The sequence below is a fragment of the Gossypium hirsutum genome, chromosome D06 (assembly GCF_007990345.1).
Source record: "Gossypium hirsutum isolate 1008001.06 chromosome D06, Gossypium_hirsutum_v2.1, whole genome shotgun sequence".
Taxonomy (NCBI): domain Eukaryota; kingdom Viridiplantae; phylum Streptophyta; class Magnoliopsida; order Malvales; family Malvaceae; genus Gossypium; species Gossypium hirsutum.
The window spans coordinates 31,493,676-31,511,122 of NC_053442.1; the positions used below are offsets into that span (position 1 = coordinate 31,493,676).

Consider the following 17,447-nt stretch of genomic DNA (forward strand, 5'->3'; position numbering starts at 1 on the left):
TTCTGAGCTTCACGAATTTGGTGAGTCAATAATGGTTTAGCTTTTAATTCAGCTACTAACACACTGTCTGGTAGAACAGACAAATGCACGTTCATCGCTCGTAAAGCAAACAATGACTTCCGGCTTAAGGCGTCCACAACCACGTTAGCCTTTCCCGGGTGGTAATCAATGACAAGCTCGTAATCTTTCAACAACTCAAGCCAACGTCTTTGTCGCAGATTCAAGTCTCGTTGAGTCATCAAATATTTGAGACTTTTGTGATCCAAAAATACATGGCACTTCTCACCAAACAGATAATGTCGCCATATTTTTAAAGCAAACACGATGGCAGCTAGTTCAAGATCATGGGTCGGATAATTCCTCTCGTGTGGCTTCAATTGTCTCGACGCATAGGCCACGACTCGACCTTCATGCATCAATACGCAACCCAACCCAAGTAGGGATGCGTCACTATAAATGACAAACTCTTTACCTGATTCGGGTTGCACCAAAATTGGAGCTTCAGTCAAATGAGTTTTCAGTTGGTCGAAACTTTTCTGACATTTCTCCGTCCACTCGAACTTAACATCCTTTTGAAGTAGCTTCATCATCGGTGTGGCTATCATCGAGAAACCTTTCACAAATCGTCGGTAATAACCGGCGAGCCCCAAAAAGCTCTGAACTTCAGTAACATTTCTCGGAGGTTTCCAGTCAAGTATGGCTGAAATTTTGTTCGGGTCAACTCGAATACCCGACGCGGATACCACATGACCCAAGAAGCTAACCTCTCTTAACCAGAACTCACACTTACTGAACTTAGCATATAACTGCTTATCCCACAAAATTTGCAGCACTAGCCTCAGATGCTCAGCATGTTCGGTCTCATCTCTTGAATAGACCAAAATGTCATCAATGAACACCACTACGAACCGATCCAAATACGGTCTGAAGATCCGATTCATCAAATCCATAAATACTGCAGAGGCATTAGTGAGCCCAAACGGCATCACTAAGAATTCGTAGTGACCATATCTCGTTCTGAAGGCAGTTTTAGGAATATCTGAATCTCGAATTCGCAATTGATAATAGCCCGATCTCAAATCTATTTTTGAGAACACTGAGGCTCCCTTCAGTTGGTCGAACAAATCATCGATGCGCGGCAACGGATATTTGTTCTTTATCGTCACTTTATTCAGCTGACGATAGTCAATGCACAACCTCATGGTTCCGTCCTTCTTTTTCACGAACAATACTGGTGCACCCCAAGGTGAGAAACTTGGTCGAGCGAAACCTCTATCCGTCAGTTCTTGCAACTGAGCTTTCAACTCCTTTAACTCGGTTGGTGCCATACGATACGGAGCTATCGAAATCGGCGTAGTCCCAGGTACAAGCTCAATACCAAACTCTACCTCCCGAACAGGTGGTAAACCCGGTAATTCTTCCGAAAAAACATCCGGGTATTCACAAACCACCGGCACAGATTCGGGTTTCTTTTCTAATTCTTTGTCACCAAGTACATACGCAAGGTATGCTTCGCACCCTTTTCTTACATATTTCTGTGCCAACATTGCTGATATTACAGCTGGCATCCCCTCCAAGTCCGCAGACTCAATTTGGATTACTTCGTTATTTGCGCACCTCAAATCAATAGTCTTGCTCTTGCAATTCACAACCGCATCATGCGCGGTCAACCAATCCAAACCAAGGATAACATCAAATTCATCAAACGGCAAAAGCATCAAGTCCGCCGGAAAACAGGAACCTCGAATTTCCAGGGGACATTTCTTACACACTTTGTCGACAAGCACGTAACGACCCAAGGGATTTGACACCCGAATTACGAACTCAGTAGACTCAATAGGTAAAGTCTTACTGGATGCTAAGGTTTCACATATGTAAGAATGAGTAGAACCGGGGTCAATCAAAGCAATTACATTAGTATCAAAGAGAGTGAATGTACCGGTGATAACATCAGGCGAAGAAGCATCCTCGCGGGCACGTATAGCATAAGCTCTAGCAAGCGCACGGGCTTCGGATCTGGTTATATCATCTCTAGATCCTCTCTGACCACCACTAGCATTGCCCATATTTCCAGATGGTCTACCTCGAGCAGTGGTAGCACCCGGTCTCCCACTCTGATTTGCATTCTGTCCCGACAACCTCGGGCAATCTTTAATGAAGTGGTCAACTGATCCGCATTTGTAACAGGAGCGGTCAGGAAATCTACAACTCCCCGAATGCCATTTACCGCAATATCGGCATTTCGTCCTGTCTCGACGTTCATTCCCAACACTGGCGACCGAAGTGCGTCGTGTACCCACAGGGGGTCGATCACGATCTCGTCTAAAAAGGCCCGAAGTGCCTCTAAACTGGCCCGCATCATCTCGAAATCTCTTCGATGTCTGTTGAAGAGACCTCCCCGAGGATCTTTTACGAAACTCTCCAGTTCCCTCATCAACTCTTTGCTTTTCTTTTCTAAGCTCTTCGGCTTTACAAGCTCGTTCAACAAGTACCACGAACTCTCGTATTTCAAGAACGCCAACGAACATTTTTATATCTTCATTCAGCCCATCCTCGAAGCGTTTACACATAATAGCTTCGGACGAAACACATTCCCGAGCGTATTTGCTAAGTCTAACAAATTTTCGCTCGTAATCATTAACCGACATGGAGCCTTGCTTAAGCTCAAGAAATTCCTTCCGTTTTTTATCAACAAATCTCTGACTGATATACTTTTTCCGAAACTCAGTTTGGAAAAACTCCCAAGTTACTTGCTCTCGGGGCACAACAGAAGTCAGAGTACTCCACCAATAGTAGGCAGAATCACGTAGCAAGGAGATAGCACACTTTAGGCATTCATCGGGTGTACAAGATAGCTCATCGAGTACCCGGATAGTGTTGTCCAGCCAAAATTCAGCTTGCTCGGCATCATCGCTATCCATAGCCTTAAATTCAGTAGCCCCATGTTTTCGGATTCTATCAACTGGGGGCTTATTTGACCTTATTTGGTCCGTTACCGGTGGTATTGTAGGTGCGGGGGTAGTATTTGTCGGGAATGGAGGTTGTGGAACAGCCATATTAGTTCGAATGTATTGGTTAAACCAATCATTCATCACGCTATAGAATGCTTGTCTAGCTTCATCATTCGGATTACTAGCATTAGGTTGAGAGTCTGCCGGCACTGTCCCTTGTGCGGGAGCAGGCGCTACACTCTCAAGATCATCAGCTACCTCTCGGTCACGATCGGGATCCATTACTATAAATAAACACATTTACAATTGTCAGAAATCACCACACTATCAAGTAATCACATAAAATGGCATGTATAGCTAGACCCAAAACATTACGGTAGTCCTAGAATCGACTAAACCGTAGCTCTGATACCAATAAAATGTAACACCCCGAACCCGAGACCGACACCGGAGTCGGACACGAGATGTTAACAAACTTTGAAAAATTTTTCCAGACACTGCCCAGTCTGAGTATTAGTCGCTTCAAAAATCATATCTTGAGTTTCACAACTCGAAAATCAGTTTGGTGATTTTTCCCTGAAACTAGACTCATGTCCCCACCTATGAATTTTTTCTAGAATTTTTGGTGGGGCCAATTAGTACAGTTTATTAGTCAAAGTCTCCCATGTTACAGGGGTCGACTACACTGACCTTTTCCCATTACGACTTGGATATCTCTCTGCACAGAGCTTCAATACTGATGCCGTTTGTTTCTATGGAAACTAGACTCAGAGAGGAATCCATACATATATGGTATGACCCCTAATTATCTCTGGTCAATTTATAGTGAATTTCCAAAGGCGGAACAGGGAATCCAGAAACTGTTCTGGCCCTGTTCCACAAGAACCCGAATATCTCTTACTGTACTGTTCATATAATTGTTTCGTTACTTTCATATGAAAGTAGATTCATCAAGGTTCGATTACATAATTTATTCACTATTTAATTTCACTCCTACGAATTCTTGTGATTTTTCCAATCCACACCACTGCTGCTATCAGCCTCTGTTTTCAAAGTAAACCTTACCTATTTTGGGGTTTCATGGACCAACTAGGGCCTTGTCATACATAAGCCCACATATGATCATACTTAGCCATTCCAGTGGCTGATCATTTGCTCAACACTTCCATTCCAACTATAGTTACATCATGAAACCATCTATACATTCATAAACACGAATGGTCTAATGCCATACTCCACTTCTACAAGCCATTTTCGCATGGCTGTACACTTATACATTTCATAAAGTACTCGAAAAACAACAATGGGTAGTCCTATACATGCCATATCAAGATTCAACCAAAATAGTACCCAAAAGAGCCTTTGATAGTGTGGGCGACTTCGACTTCAAGATCCCGAGTCCGATAGCTGGAGAACCAAAAATCTATAAAACAGAGGAGCAGTGTAACGAGTAAGCAATTTATGCTTAGTAAGTTTGAGCAAGGAATTCCAGCATAAACAAAGAATAACACACATTTAGCTAAATGGAATATTTCATAATACGCAATTTACCGATATCAAACTTGCTTCACAACATTAACAACCCTTATGTACATACACAATAGACTAACTTAGCCGAAGGCCGGTAGCTCGTTTATCAACTGAGCGAACATTTATTTGTAAGGGCTCGATTAAATTCAACACATACGTAACATATCCCCATATTGGGATGTTTTTCGAGTATTCGCTGGAATTTTACAGCAAGCTCATTCCTTACCAAATCACGTACCTTCGGGATTTAACCGGATATAGCTCCTCGTTCAAATGCCTTCAGGACATAGCCCGGTTTTAGTAACTCACACAATGCCTTCGGGACATAACCCGGATTTAACAACTCGCACGAATGCCTTCGGGACTTAACCCGGATTTAATAACTCGCACGAATGCCTTCGGGACTTAACCCGGATTTAGTATCTCGCACAAAGGCCTTCGGATCTTAGTCCGGATATATTCACTTAGCACAAAGCCTTCGGGACTTAGCCCGGACAACATTCAATTAATCATGCACATCTAACAATAATTCATGGCACATTCATATTTCATTTTCATTTGCGAAACTCAAACACAAGGCACATATCATCCTTGCACATTCGGCTCAATAGCCTCACATAGAGCATGATTTAATCACATCGTAATTTAAGCTCTCTTACTCAAGAACTTACCTCGGGTGCTGTCGAACGATTCCGCTAGCTATTCAACCACTTTTTCCTTCCCTTTATCGGATTTATTTCCCCTTTGCTCTTGAGCTTAATCAAACAAATAAATTGATTTCATCATTTAGGCATCAAAAAGATGAACACAAGGCACTTAGCCCATATTTATACATTAGACATTAAAGTCTCATACATGCAAAAATCATGCATCAACACAACATATTAGTTAATTTCTTTCCCCTTGGCCGAATATGCATGTCTATTTTTGGGGTCGATCTCAACACTTAATACACACATATACACACACTAGTAAAGCATCCTCCCCCTTTTCATCGATTTAACACATGCATTGCTCATCAACATGCAAAGTTACATTCGGCCTTAGCACACATCTTGCTAGCCGATTCTTCTCCATTTAGCAACCAATGCACATATGTGCTCACACAAAAATGCTAAAAAGGAGGTTCAAGAATCATCAAGCCATCATCACATGCATCATTAACAAGCTTCATATTTTACATGCAATGGCATTAACACAACCTCCACCTAGGCCGAATCTTAACTCATCCTCATGCCTCATCACCACAACATCAAACACCAACCAAGAATGATGCATCCATGGTCAAGTGCCAATTCCATCACATAGCAAGATTTAGACCATGGGCCAAGTAGAACTCAAGCTAACAACTAAAACATGCATGCATCTCATGGAACATCATCAAACATACCTTAGCCTAGCTACATGCATGGCCGAATCTCTTCACCTTTCTTCTTCTTTCCTCCTTAAAATTTTTGGCCAAGGATGAACCAAAGGATGAGAAAATTTTTCTTTGTTTTTCTTTCTAGTTTCGGCAAGCATGAAGATGAGAAAAGGATGAACAAAATTCTCTCCTTTCTTTTCTTTAGCTCACGGCAATGGGGGGGGGACAAACAACTACACACACCTTTTTTTTTTTTTTTCACCATACTTCTTTTTATTATTTTATTTGTTTTATCCCAACATTTTATGACACAAATTAACATATCTTATTTGTGCCATACTCATGCCATAATTTCCATAAAATAAATTGCACAATTGTTCATCATGCCCATCATGGCCGGCCACTACTAGTAGGGGGGAAATTTGACATGCAAGTCCCCCCCTTTGTCCACATGCACTAATAGGTCCTCACACATTGACCTATCACATTTTAGAATTTTCTCACATAAGTCCTATTAACTAAATTCACATGAAATCAACCAAATTGAAGCTTGAAATTTTCACACATTCATAATTACATATTCTAGACAATAAGTATCACATTCAAACATTTTGGTGACTCGGTTTAGCGGTCCCGAAACCACTTCCCGACTAGGGTCAACTTTGGGCTGTTACAGAATCAAACTCAACATTTTAGCTAATTTTTTCCCCCTTGGCCGAATATGCATGTCTATTTTGGGGCCGATTTCAACACTTAATACATTCTACAAGTATGGTCACTTGTATTGACTAAACACCCTTTTGTTTCAAGTTCAAAACTTGGCTAATACACACATATATACACTAGTAAAGCATCCTCTCCCTTTCCATCAATTTAACACATGCATTACTCATTAATATACAAAAAATTATATTCGGCCTTAGCACACAACTTCCTAGCCGATTCTTCTCCATCTAGCAACCAATGCACATATGTACTCACTCAAAAATGCTAAAAAGAAGATTCAAGAATCATCAATCCACCATCACATGCATCATTACAAAGCTTTACACTTAGCATGCAAATGACATCAACACAAATCCACCTTAGCCGAACTTAACTCATCTTCATGCCTCATCACCACAACATCAAACATCAACCAAGAATGATGCATCCATGGCCGAGTGTCATTTCCATCACATAGCAAGATTTAGACCATGGGCTAGGTAGAACTCAAGCTAACAACTAAAACATGCATGCATCTCATGGAACATCATCAAACATACCTTAGCCTAGCTACATGCATGGCCGAACCTCTTCAACCTTTCTTTTTCCTTCCTCCTTAAAATTTTTGGCCAAGGATGAACCAAAGGATGAGCACTTTTTTTTTGTTTTTCTTTCTAGTTTCGGCAAAATGGGGGGGGAAGAAACAACCACACACTTTTTTTGTTTTCATCATATTCCCTTTCATTATTTAATTTCCATGCTCATTATTTTATTTTTTTCCACCCATGATGCACCAATCCAACATGTCTATGACATGTCTTGCCCATCACACTTGGTCTACCATGCTTGTCATGGCCGGCCACTACTAGTTAGGGGGGAATTTGACATGCAAGTCCCCCCTTTTTCCACATGCACTAATAGGTCCTTACGCATTGACCTATCACATTTTAAAATTTTCTCACATAAGTCCTATTTGATGAAATTCACTTACAATTAACAAAATTCAAACACGAAATTTTCACACATTCATAATTACATATTCTAGACAATAAATATCACATTCAAACATTTCGGTGACTCGGTTTAGCGGTCCCGAAACCACTTCCTGACTAGGGTCAATTTTGGGCTGTCACAGTTTTCATCCTTTGAAGAATCTTCCATGGGTGGCTGGCCATAAATCAAACAAATTAAGCTGGTTTTTCCTTGATTTTTGGTCAATTTGAGTTTCACAACAACTCAGGACTAAGACTCGGTCAAGTGCCAATCTTCAGGTAAATCTCTAATTTCTTCAACTCTTCAAGGACCTTGTGCAATTAAACCAAAGAGTGGTTTATGGACAGCCATGTGCAGCCAAATTTTGGGTTGACTTGGTCTCCAATTTGGATGGTTTTGTAATCCAAAAAAGCCATGAGACCTGTCCAGAATAAATCAACAAGTTAGAGGACCAAAGAATAAAATTTATCCAATTTAATTAATTAAATAAAACCCAAATTTATTAATGAAATATTTAAAAATTAATAATTAAATATAATTTTATATTTTATTATTTAATTTAGTCATACATGGCCCACTTTATGTCTTAAAAAAATATAATATATTCAAATTATATAAAATAAGCCATTTATTGCATGAAAACTATATAATAAAGCATAAAATCACATTTTAATAATTTCTATATCCTAATTTCATATTTTCACATATTTCATTAATTTATTAAACAATTACTTAGTTTTAGCAACGGATTTAAGTAAAAAGTTGAAAATTTATATAGGAAAAATCCTATATATTTTTCCGTTTACACACCCCAAAACTTAAATCATTGCTCGTCCCAAGTAATGTTTATGCACAGCAAAAGATTTTGCTAAGGCAAAATTGCTAATTGTGCAAGCAGTATCAGTCTTTGTCCCATAATTAGGCATTAATAACTTCATGCGTATAGATCTTCTTAATTAACAAGTAATTCATATGCAAACATTCCTTAAAATTATACTAAGTTTCAAAATATGCCAACATAAATCATAGTTTGCATGTATGTCACAGCTATAGTTAACATTCTTTATTTAACATAATTTCCTATAAACCAAGCAAACAATCACAAGGTTTATTTATGATCTTCATATGTTGATCTTAGGACTTCCTCTCCACTAATGTAGGTGACATAATCATCAAATCAACATGTCTTTTATAAGGTTGTAATGGGGCTCGGTTAAAGGTAAGGATTTTAAGAGATGGGATATTTCGGTTTAAAAATCTTAACCTTTAACTTTGTCATGGTTTTCTCGTAATAAAACCTTTTCCTTTTCCTTTAAGTGAACCTTTGGAACACCCCCAAACTTATTTTGAACTCAAGCTCATACATTTTTTCCTTTTTGGAGATACCGAACTTTTCTTCACTCTTTTTTTTCTTTTTTTTAAGCATGAGCACACACATCTTTATGAAAATTTTCTCAAATGTTGATTCCCAAGACAACTTTAGTTAAGATAGGTGCACAAGATTAGGATACTTTTTAAAAAATGGTAACTGGCTTATAATGTAGGTTTATTGTAAAAACAGGCCTTTAAGCTCAAAATTACAGTTTCAATGGTCTAATATCATAGGGTTGGCTCAAAAAGGCTCAAACGATCCAAAGAAATAGTGTCTATATCATTTAAGATTTTTATGTCCCCTAGGATTTCGCCTCAAGAAAGTTAATAAGTCAATTCTAAAGATATAAACCTTCATGCATGTCTAATCTCAAAAGAAGCAAAGTTTTCATGGCAAACATTACTAAGGCTAATATCATACAAGCATTCCATTCTTCATGATAGCATACTTTCACTTAGATAAAATCATCATTCATATTTGCATACAAATTATCTCAGTAACAAGAATATCTCTAAACATTCATTTATTAAAACTACTTATGAAAGAAATGATTAAAACATACTTGAAATGTAACACCCCAAACCCGGTCTAAACGTTATGACCGAATCTGGTGATGTCACATTGTAACACCCCTTACCCGTATTCGACGCCGGAATAGGGTACAAGGCATTACTAAAAGACATACATTTGCATACGTATTAAAACGAGTTGCAAAATTTCATCCGAATTAAAACATTTAAATTATTAACGTGCTTTTACAATTCTTTACAACATATCCTTGAAATATTATATTCATAACAAATAGGGCCTACGAGACCCGATATTTACTCATGTAATTTAAAGCTTTATTTCCATTTCATTCATTTCACAATTTCTCATGTTCTCAAAATCAATTTCTCAATCCAATATATATATTTCAATCATCTAAGAATATAATTCAAGTTACACGAACTTACGAGGCTAAATTACAGAAATACCAAAATTCAGGGACATTTTGGTAATTTTCTATTTTCCTCGAATTTCCACCCAATCTTGATATAAATTAATATTTCATTCAATTTATTAATTTAAATAATAAAAAAATTCATTTCATACAATTTGGTCACCTTTTGACATCTTTACCAATTTACCCTTAAAATATTACTTTTATTCAATTTAGTCCTTGAACCTAAAACATGCAAATTGGCCATTTTTAATGAGAACTCATGCTAGAGGAAATCACTTATTTTCCTCCTTCTCCTCTCCATTCCACATCCTTAATGTATAATATGCTTATATGTAACATTATCTATAATTCCATCATTTATTTATATATTAATTCAAAGCTGTCCACTTGAGTCATAGTCACTAAATTATTTATATCTTGAGCTACGAAACTCCGAATTAAGATCCGCTAAATTTGTATGAAACTAGACTTACATATCTTCTTACCATAAAAATTTTCCAAATTTTTGGTTTAGCCAATAAGTATAGTTTATTCTTTAAAGTTTCCCTTGTTTCACTGTTTGACAGTTCCGACCCCTCTTCAATAAAAAATAATTATCTCTTTGTACAGAATTTTGATGATGTTTATGTTTGTTTCTATTGAAAACAGACTAATTCATAATTTAGAAATATAAATTTAAGCTGTTAATTTTTTTATTCAATTTTTGATGATTTTCCAAAGTCAGAACAGGGGAACCCGAATTCATTGTGACCTTGTCTCACAAATTTTATTATATCTCATGAGTTACAATTCCATTACTAACACCAATTCTTCTATGAAAAACTAGACTCAATAAGAATTATTTCCATGTTTTATTAATACTCTAATTCTATTTCCACAATTTGTGGTGATTTTTCAAATTTAACCTACTGTTGGTGTCCAAAACTGTTTTAGTGCAAAATGTTGATTACTAGGTGTATAACTCCCTTATTCCCATTTCTCAATAATATTTCCCATCAATTTCACTTAGTTCTCTTCACTAAAATATTAAGAACATAAGAACTTATATAAGAAAACTCTACTATAACATTATTTCCATGCTTTTTCAATAATATGAAACTTAAAAATATATTGAAATCTTGATGTTCTTACCTTATGCTATTGATTTCAATCTTTAACTTAATTTTCTCTCTCCTCCAGCTTCTATTTCTTGAATCTAACTTGATATTCTAGCCCCCCATTATCTCCTTATCAATTTTCTCTCTTAGTGAATTTTTGGTGGGAGAACCAAATTGTAAAGAAAGAAAAACTTCTTTCTTTTCCTCTCTTCTCACATTGGTTGCATGGAAAAGATGAAAATTTTTTCATCATATTTCCTCCCTTTTATATTAATCATTTAATAATAAAATAATACTAAAAATCTTAATAAAATATTAATTAAATAACATTTATCTATTTAATTAATTAAAAATATCACAAACATTATCATTACCTTCTAGAATTCTCTCTCTCTATTTAACCATTTTGCCCTTTATAATCTTTTGAAGTTCCATCATTGAGTCATCACTTAATTTGGTAAAATTGCAATTTAGTCCCTCAAAATTCTTCACCTTTTCAATTTGGTCCTAATTCATTCATTTTCCTTAGTTTCTAGATTATTCCACCCTTAAATATTTACAATATTGGTCCTTTGAATTTTTCGTATTTACACTTTAACCCCTCAAATTTTGAGTATTTACTCTTGGGCAACAAAACTTTTCTCACTTTTGCAATTTAAACCTTTCTTAAATTAATATGTCATAATATATTTCCCAATGTTGACATAACTCAATATTACCCTTTGTATCACTTTATTTCCTTATTTTACTATATCAAAGATATTATCTTACTTTCTTATTGTAGTAATTTTCGAGGTATTACATGAAAGTTTTAAAAGTTTGAGCAATTTATTTGCCTTACCCCCTTTAAAAAGAAGCAATGTTCTCATTGCAAGAACAAAATAATGAATGAAAATTGAACATTAGGTAGAGTTGTAAAGAAAGAGAGGTGAGTCATTAAGACTGCTTAAATACCAAGTCTTCCTAATAACCTAATCCTAGACATGTTCATTCCCGTTACCACATCACTTAGTCTTTATTCTTTCTAAAGAAATGTTAAGTTGTTCATGCTTGCTATGTTTATTTTACAGAAATTAAATCCTAATTACGAAAGAAATAAATTCCTAAAGACCTAAAAATAATTAAATAAATAACAGGACAAGAATCCCCCATTTTATTCTTCTAACTCATTCCCCTTGTCTTTTTTAGCTCCATCTCCACTTGCATTGTCAGTATTTTCAGTCCATGTCTCAAAGATAGCATTTGGGAACTCAGGAACAAAGGTATTAGAGATATTCTTAAAAGTATTTTGAATTGCATCATCTCTAATTTTTGAATATTTCCAGTAAGTTTCTTGTTGATTACTTGCAGAAGTCAACATAGGAGTTGTATATTCAGGTTCAAGAATGTTCGGTTCCTTATCAGATTCTTCCTCTTCAGTGTCTGTGACTGAATAAGCTTCAGTTTCAGTTCCATCTGTTGACTACCCTGTATCCAGCTCAGTTGGGTCTTCTTGCTCACCTTGATTCAGATCATGCACCCTCTCTACTAATCTTTCAAGATCATAATTTGTAATGTATCCTTGAACATATCGCCCCTTCAAATTTGTTTGTGTTTTAACACGGACCCTTAAGCAAAGTAAAGCGATTAATGATGGGAAATAAGCACTTCTTGCCTTCTTTTTAGCACAATCGTGAATCTCCTTGAGGATAATTTTCCCAACATTAATTGACTTTTCTGTCAAAATTGCATATAACAAAAGCATCCATTCTATCGAGATGGTGGAACTATGTGAGATAGGCATAAAACTGTAGTGAACAAAATAAAACCATACCTTTGCTACTGGTTTTAAGTATTCTCTTCGACAAGAATGACTACATACTTTCTTATAATCCATTGGGATCCGGGATTTGTCACAATATCAAGCACTTGTTGAAGAAAATCCCAGTTGATATTGTGCATCATTGGGTAGTACTTATATTCTTCAACATCAGGTAAATTAAACAAATCATTGCTGGACTTAAAAGTAAGAGGTACCTTTTTCTTTCGAACGATGACTTCAGTAGCATCTTGTGTAGTTAAACTAGCATAGAATTCTCGAACTAGTTCATTATCGGGAAATGAACGAGAATCACAAAATCGTTCCCACTTGAGAGCATTAATCTTCTTTCCAATTGGTATAGGAACAACCATTAAATCATTACTCTTCAAGTCAAAACCTTTTTTCGGCATCATAGGTTGATGCTTAAAGATTGACTCAAATCTCTATTTCACTTCTTCATCGATCAAAATCGGGTTTCAAGAGTAGTCTTTGAAGATCTGGTTCTTTTGTGAGACATGGTATATTTTCCTAAAAATTCAGCAGAGTTTCTAGACAAGAAAGAAAAGAGAAATCGACAAAGTAGGTAGAACTTGCTACGGCAAAAAACTTCCAATAGCAAGGATGGTACGACGGCGACGTCTTTACGGCGGCAATAGGGAATTTTAGCAAAAAAGAAGAAAAAAACTAGGGTTTCTTTCGGGATTTGAGGTTGACAACACAAAAGGGAGATTTAGGGATTTTTAGGGTGTAAGCAAATTGCTTTGAGGGATATGAAAATTAGTAGAATGGATAAGGTTTTATATAGGGAAAAATTAGGGCAACATGTAGCAAAAATTTAGCTACATTAAAGTTACTTGGGCGGCAAGTAATGGGTGTGACGGCAAGGCATAGATTTTTCCCTCCTTTTTACTATCTTGGGCCTCAAACTCAGACTGTATCTTACTAAAAAAACTAATTAGTATTTCGGCCAAATTTGACCCCCTTTATTAACATAAAGATTTAAAATTTAAACAGAACAAATGAAATTTAAAAATTTTAAGTCTTAATTAGAAATTTTTTCTTAACAAACTACATTAAATTAATTCCTAAATGTTGGAGGGGTCACAGCGGTCCCGCTTAAGTTCCAATCTCCTTAGACATAATTAATTAAATGTAATAAGTTAAGAAAATAAATTATAATTATTTATTTATTTACAAAATGAGTTCATGAAAAATTAAGGGTCTGCTAATTTGAGCGAGGATTCAATTCGCTCAACTTCACCATCCAATATGTTTGAGATGTTGACCATTAACTTTAAACGTACCTCCATAATTGTTGTATAATTCAATAGCTCCATAAGGATAAACTCGGTAGATGGTATAAGGTTCTTTCCATCGGGATTTAAGCTTCCTAGGAAATAACTTCAACCTTGAATTAAACAATAAAACCTTTTGACCTTTTTTAAACTCGCGAGGTTGTATATGACTATCATGCCATCTCTTTGATATTTCTTTACACATTTTGGCATTCTCATAGGAAAACAACCTCAGCTCTTCCAACTCATCAAGTTGTAACATCCTTCTGTTACCAGTTTGCTAAAGATCAAAGTTCAACTGCTTCAAAGCCTAGTGAGCTTTATTCTCCAACTCTAATGGAAAATGACACACCTTTCCAAAGACTAACCGATAAGGAGTCATTCCTAACGGAGTCTTAAATGTTGTTCGATAGGCCCATAATGCATCATCGAACCTTTGAGACCAATCTTTTCTGCTAGGGTGTACTACCTTCTCAAAGGTACCTTTGATTTCACGATTCACTCTTTCAACTTGTCCATTAAACTGAGGGTGATAGGCAATCGCAATCTTGTGCTTCACATCATACTTGTCAAGCAACCACTTAAGCCATTTGTTCATAGCTCTTGGTGTCCCAAATCGTGCAAACACATGCTTATGTAGGAATCGCATGACTACCTTAGAATCTAACATCTAATCCGGAAAATGGTCCTTCCAAGTGGCTTTGTTCAACTTTCTGTAATCAATACAGATTATCCAATCGGTAACAGTTCTCATTGGAATTAACTCGTTATGATTATCACACTGCACCGGACTTACCCACGAACTATCTGAAATAAGATAAATGATTCCTGCATCTAACCATTTGATCACTTCCTTTCTCACAACTTCTTTCGTAATAGGATTGAGCCTCCTTTGCAAATCAATCCGAGCTCTTTCACCTTCTTCTAAAATTATTTTATGCATGCAAAAAGAAGGGCTTATACCTCGAATATCAGCTATGGTCCAACCAATTGCTTTCTTAAATTTCTTTAGAACAACAATTAGTTGTTCCTCTTGATCTTTCGTCAGTTCCGCTAAAATAATCACAGGCAAAGTAGAACAATCACCTAAATAAACGGATTTCAAATGGGAAGGAAGTACATTTAGTTCGAGTTTAGGTGGTTCTTCAATTGACAACTTGGGTTGCATAAATTTTCTGACTTCTAACTCCATCGGTTCAAACTTTGTGGATTGAATAAAATTTCCTAGATTGGCTTCCATCAAAGCCATGTTTTCTTTACCTTCTTCATCCTCCAAAGGGTCAAGATCTAAGGATTTCTCTAATGGATCTTCTTCAAAATTCCTTTCCATAGAAACCAAGGTTTCTATCTCTTCCATAACTGAACACTCCTCTACCGGATCAGGAAATTTCATCGCTTTAAGAATGTTAAAGGTTACCTGATCATTTTGAACTCGCATGGTGAGTTCTCCTTTCTGCACATTAATTAACATTCTTCCCATGGCTAAGAAAGGTCTCCTAAGGATGATCGATACTTATTTGTCTGCTTCAAAATCTAAGACAATGAAATCAGCAAGAAAAATAAATTTATCAACTCTTACTAAAATATCCTCGATCTTTCCTTCAGGATATGCTAAAGATCGATCCGCTAGCTGAAGCATCACAGCTGTAGGTCTTACTTCACATATCTCTAACGTCTTGAAAATAGACTTAGGCATCAAGTTGGTACTTTCTCCTAAGTCACACAAAGCTTTACCACAGTAAGATTCACAAATGTTACAGGGTATAGTAAAGCTTCCTGGGTTTTTCAATTTCGGTGGCAGTTTGTTCTGCAGGAACGCACTGCACTCCTTTGTCAAGGCAACAGTCTCATACTCACTCAGTCGTTTCTTCTTGGACAGTATATCCTTTATAAACTTCACATAATTTGGCATCTATTTTAAAGCCTCCACCAATGGAATATTGATGTGTAACTGCTTCAGAACATCCAAAACCTTCTTGAATTGCACCTCATATTTTTGCTTGTTTTGCTGCAACCTTTGTGAATATGGAGATGATGGAACTTTCAGTTGAACCGAACAACTTTTCTGAGTAGGTAAATTTGCATCCAAAGAAGATGTTAAAATATCTGAATTCACTAAGTCAGGGTTTACCTTGTCAGACTTTGCAGTTTCTGATTCCTTTGGGGTAGGAACTTCAATAGCTGGTTGATTCTTCTCAACAGGCTTATCTTCGACATCAATCAATCGGGGTTCTAGAATTTTACCACTTCGCAATGCCACTGCCTTGATATGTTTTTTACCTAAATTTCTTGGATTCTCAGTATTGCTTAGCAAGGTTCCTTGTGGTCTATTACGTAGCTCTGTAGCTAATTGACCCATTTGGTTTTCCAAATTTTTTAGTGTTGCTACTTGGCTTTGGATCAAAGCGTCATTCTTTGCCATGTACGCTTTCAACGAGTTCTCCAAACTGTTTGATGCCTTAGCTTGAGGTGGTTTTGGAGCTTGCTGATTAAACCCATGAGATTGGTTGGGTCTTTGCTGCAATAAGTGTTTGGTCTATTTCCTTGGTTGCTCCAAGAAAAGTTAGGATGATTATACCATGAAGGATTGTAGAAGTTGGACTGGACTCCTTGTCCACTCCTATTTTGATATTGGTTCCCCCACATAGTACACTGACTCAGGATTTGATGGACAATTCTCAAAAGAATGAACTTTCACATAGTACACACAGAAAACTATTTCAAACGGACTTGGTAGTTAAGCTGCAAAATTATTAGTACTATTAGCGGTTAACTGTTTTAACATAGAGGAAATAGACGATACCTGATCTTATAACGAAGTGAGAGAGTCAACTTCATGAACTCTGGCTACATGTCTTCCTGAAGCTATTCGATTTGTTGGCCATTGATAGTTATTACTCGCAATCCTCTCAATGATCTCATAAGCCTCATTATAAGACTTAGACAAAATTGCACCATTCGCAGAAGCATCTACCATCAATCTTGTATGTGCATTGAGACCATTATAGAATGTCTCTAACTGGATACAATGACGAATCCCATGATGGGGACACTTACAAAGTAACTCTTTAAATCGCTCCCAAGCCTCATACAAAGACTCGTCATATAATTGTTGAAAAGTTATGATCTCGTTCCTTAACTTAGTGTTTTTGCCAGGTGGGAAATACTTAACCAAAAATCTCTCTGCTAATTCTTGCCATGTAGATATGGAACATGGTGGTAATAAATTGAGCCATGCTCCTGCTCAATCTCGCAATGAGTATCGAAATAATTTCAACCTCAATACGTCTTCAGTTACACCGACTACCTTGAATGAATCACTCACCTCCATAAATAATCGAAAGTGGAGATGTGGATCTTCCGTGGGCATGCCACTAAATTGGCCCACCGTTTG

At 36.6% G+C, this 17,447-nt stretch overlaps 1 non-coding gene across 1 annotated transcript; it reads left to right on the forward strand.

The window, feature by feature from the left end:
* The first annotated feature begins 17,088 nt into the window (after nucleotides 1–17,088).
* LOC121218853 (small nucleolar RNA R71) lies at nucleotides 17,089–17,195 on the forward strand. Its single transcript, XR_005915330.1, has one exon. It is a non-coding gene; the product is annotated as a small nucleolar RNA R71 (small nucleolar RNA).
* The last annotated feature ends 252 nt before the right edge of the window (nucleotides 17,196–17,447 follow it).